This window comes from Silene latifolia, chromosome 11 (assembly GCF_048544455.1).
Source record: "Silene latifolia isolate original U9 population chromosome 11, ASM4854445v1, whole genome shotgun sequence".
NCBI classification, from domain to species: domain Eukaryota; kingdom Viridiplantae; phylum Streptophyta; class Magnoliopsida; order Caryophyllales; family Caryophyllaceae; genus Silene; species Silene latifolia.
Genome location: NC_133536.1, coordinates 66376326 through 66380969, shown reverse-complemented (window position 1 = coordinate 66380969; position 4644 = coordinate 66376326). Strand labels below are relative to the sequence as shown.

Genomic DNA, 4644 nt, shown 5'->3' with positions numbered 1-4644 from the left:
ATTATTATTATTATTATTATTATTATTATTATTATTATTATTATTATTATTATTATTATTATTATTATTATTATTATTATTATTATTATTATTATTATTATTATTATTATTATTATTATTATTACCCCGTCCCCACCTCCCTTCTTTTCCCCTTCCTTTTTGTGTTTCCCCTGCAACAACAAACATATTGCAGCAGCTCAAATAAACTAAGCAAGCTCAAAAAACTCCATTTTCGTACCTTTGTAACACAGATCCCGGCCCCATTTCTTCACCATTCCTCTTAATTTTTGTACCATTCTCCTCCTTACTTCCTCCTTCATCTTTCAAGGTAATAAAGTCTCATTTTTGTGATGGTTTCGTTTTTCACCGTCTTATAAAAGTTTCGGTTTTTGGCTCAATCCTTTCGTTTTCTTGCTCCTTGTCGAAGGTTTCGAAGACCCGGTGGAAGACTCAAGCTTTGTGGACCGTTTATTCGAAGAATAAGGAGCGTTTAAGGTAACGGTGATAGGTTACTAGACAAAGTGTCGAAATTTCGTCTTATATGTCGTTTTTCATGCTCTTTATGTGTTAAAGATTGGTTCTTTATACTTTACTCATTTGTATGCTCGAATTTATCGTGTTAAACTCCATCTTAAACCTTGTTTTAATGGGGGTCGAAATATAACTCAATATGGCTAAGTAAAAACGTGAATGAAGGAGCTGTGAGACGATTTTTGTGCTCGTTTTGGTCTATGTTTGTTTGGTGGTTCGAGCCAACTCTGTTACTTCTGTCTCAATTGTATAACCAAGTATAATATGGGTCCTTTGTATGGTTAATTTCCGCCTTGTACCAAGCTTAAAAACTTGTCTTAAAACGGACGCAAAACTGGGAATTGAAAAGTGAAACAGGGGACTGTTTTAGGTGTTTTTGGATGCGATTTGTGAGCTGAAATTGTTGTTGGTTCGGGTCAATTTGATTACTCACGTCTTGTGTGCATATACATGAATGAATATGGTCTTTTGTTTGGATGAATTAGGCCTTGTAACATGCTTAAAAACTTGTCTTAAGACGGCCTCATGAATTTGCTAGAAAAACCATATATATATAAGTTGATGATGAGTGACTTTTGTGGACTGTTTTTGAGTCGATCCCACGGATAATTTGAACCAAATAGTTTATTCCCGCCTCCTTTGTATATCCAAGTATGTAATGGGTTGGTGGTATGTGAGAAATTCCACCCCTTTCATGCTTAAAATTTTGTCTTAAGACGGCTTCACAAATTGTCTAGAAACCATGTTATAGATTGTTGATGGGTGTATTTTGTGGACTGTTTTTGGATTGGTTTCTTGGGTTATTTGTGCCAACTTGTTAATTTCTGTCTCATGTGTATATACATGTATGATTTGGATAACTAGTATGGACGATTGCCGCCTTACTCGTGCTTAGAAACCCGTCTCAAACTCACCCGTGTTGGCCTGGACACCTGTCATACCTGACCGGGATGACCTCCAATACCACTGAAAATATGACAGATGGACCGGCGTCGGAATATTAGGTGGTTTAGTCACTTGAATCACTCGATTCGTAGTACGTATGAGTAAATGGCGCCCGTTTTACCGTTTTAAGTTATATAAATATATTTATCCTTTGTGTATGATGGTTGTTTATGCTTTTTATTCGTATCATGACCAAAGTTTTCCCTTGTTGACTCGTATATGCTTATGGGTGGTTCGGATTTTGTTTTTTTTACGTTTTGTCTCGTGTTTCGTATAACGTGGCTCATAAATATCGTTCTTTTACATATTAGGCTTTAATTGATGGATTCAATCGGTTTTATTTGTTGGGCTCCTATGGTCCAAATTGTTGGGCTCTTTTGGTCCTAAATGTTGGGCTCATTTTGTAACTTGTATTAGATTTGTTTGTATTCCGTAAATTTTCACATAACGTAAATTATTCATTACTACTTGTTATATTTTATTTATTTTATTTAACCGACATGTTAAATTATGAAGTGAAATATTTATTAATATAATACTCGTATGAAATATTTATTATAAATAGTTACTTATAGTGAGTCGTACTCTAGATAATGTCTAGTATTGTTCGGTTGTGAGAGTCTTGATCCTATCGGATACTAGGGGTGAGCTATAGGCCCTCTAGTTACGGTATGATCGTCGGGAGTGATGTTCCCATCCGTACCTATGGTGATGCAGGCCATAAGTATGAATGTGACATTAATCATCCCGTCCCTGAGTCTTGGTCCTATCGGATACTAGGGGTGAGCCATAGGCCCTCTAGTTGCAGTATGATCGTCAGGAGTGATGTTCCCATCCGTACTGATGGTGATGCAGGCCATAAGTATGAATGTGACATTAATCATCCCGTCCCTGAGTCTTGGTCCTATCGGATACTAGGGGTGAGCCATAGGCCCTCTAGTTGCGATATGATCGTCGGGATTGATGTTCCCATCCGTACTTATGGTGAGATGCAAGCCATAAGTATGAATGTGACATTAATAATCCCATCCCATATGCTTGTTTGTTGTATTTGGCCATGTTTTAAAGGTAACCGCTGAGCCAGATACTTGTTTGTTGTGCCTCGGACATGTTTTAAAGGTAACCTCTGAGTCGGGCACTTGTTTGTTGTATTTGGCCATGTTTTAAAGGTAACCGCTGAGCCAAATACTTGTTTGTTGTGCCTCGGACATGTTTTAAACGTAACTTCTGAGTCAGGCACTTGTTTGTTGTATTTGGCCATGTTTTAAAGGTAACCGCTGAGCCAGATACTTGTTTGTTGTGCCTCAGACATGTTTTAAAGGTAACCTCTGAGTCGGGCACTTGTTTGTTGTATTTGGCCATGTTTTAATGGTAACCGCTGAGCCAGATACTTGTTTATTGTACCTCGGACATGTTTTAAAGGTAACCTCTGAGTCGGGTACTTGTTTGTAATATTTGGACATGTTTTAAAGGTAACCGCTGAGCCAGATACTTTATGTGTTGTGCCTCGGACATGTTTTAAAGGTAACCTCTGAGTCGGGCACTTGTTTGTAGTATTTGGACATGTTTTAATGGTAACCGCTGAGCCATATACTTTAGAGGTCGTGCCTTGGACATGTTTTAAAGGTAACCGCTAAGCCAAGGTACTTAAGGATTTGTATCTCGGACATGCTTTAAAGGTAGCCTCTGAGCCGGATGCTTTGCTTATTATGTGATGTTAGTAGTCCCATTTCGTGTATTGTATGTTATTTGGTTTTCAAGTTCATGGCTAAGGTTTCCATTCACATGTATTATTATGTAATCTTGTTAATCCGTGACATATGATATTCTATCGTGTTTATAGTTGTATTATCATTTATGACGTTTTGGTTGGATTGTCTCACATGGATGTATCATATGCCTTATATATGATTTACTACGCATGTTTTGAATGTTAGTCTCATGTCTCAATGCTTGCATCAAATGGTTATATCTATGATGTTCTAATATGTTCTTGTTTATCTGTGTTTCGACATTTTGTGGCTGGGATAACCTTGAGTTACTCCCCACTGACTGTGGCGTTCATGTTTACATGAATGACAGGTTGTGAAGATGCTTACGTGGGGAAGACGTGTGGGCTAGCGAGAACTAAACCTTAGACTAGTAGTTGGTTTATTAGGATTCCTTAGACTCACCATTTACCATTTTGTCATTCGAGGGATATATTTCCCTCACCTTTGACTATCGTGTTTGTATAATTTAATCTTTATTTCCGCATTCTTTATTTATGTTTTAGGTTTTAATGAACCCGCGCTTTAAACTTTAAAAGTTTCAAAAAATTTCCTAATTTACGCTTGAATTTATAAGTTATATTTTCCGCGTTATTGCGGGGGTTCACAGCTGCGATTCCTAAGCATGTTGTAGTCCGATAATCATTGGGTGTTTGTTGGAGACTTGACAGATACTGGGTATCTACAGAGCCCCCACTTCGACTGAGGCTTGGACAGGGCGAAAGTCAAAGTATAGACCCCAGGTCAATCGAAGATTATAACCAGGAGACCGAACACGTGTCAGAGTGTTGAAAATTCCGCAACAGGTCGTCACGTTTGGATTTTTTCGAAAGAATTTGATTTCAAATTTTGAGCAATTAACTCGTGTTTGAATTAAATTGCATCGAACTTTGTTAAAATTGATTTGCGACTCGAAAAAACTAAAACTCAAACCGTCACGGATGAATTTCAAAAGAGACATTTACGAGTGTATTTGATTTGATTTTTGTGAGATCAAGACTCGGATTTGCGAGATCTTGAATTTTGGAGGAAAATTGACGTCGTGTTATCAACTTTCGAATTTTGTGGAAAATGTGAATAGGCGAAAAAATTTCGAAATTTTCGACTGACATGGAAACGATCCGTCGCGAATGGGGGCGACTAGCCCTTCCCCCCCTAAAATAAGGAGAGAAAAACCCGTATGCTTAAAGCTGCTTCGTGGAAACCGTGTCGGATTTCATTCCAAAACCTTCCTGCTTCATTGTGGCGACTCCAAAAAGCGCTGATTGTTTTGTATAAATAGGAACTTTTGTGCTTCATTATTTCATCATCCGAAACACGAAAAACATCTCTACAAAACCTTTCTTCTTCTTCCACAAAATAATTCATGGATGCTTTCGAAAATAGGTTGCGACATTGG

The 4644-nt window shown here is 37.7% G+C and overlaps 1 long non-coding RNA gene across 1 annotated transcript; it reads left to right on the top strand.

Moving 5' to 3' along the window:
- The first annotated feature begins 246 nt into the window (after positions 1-246).
- Positions 247-3645, top strand: LOC141614908 (uncharacterized). The gene is made up of 3 exons (XR_012529458.1): positions 247-328; positions 428-495; positions 3559-3645. It is a non-coding gene; the product is annotated as an uncharacterized LOC141614908 (long non-coding RNA).
- Positions 3646-4644: the final 999 nt, after the last annotated feature.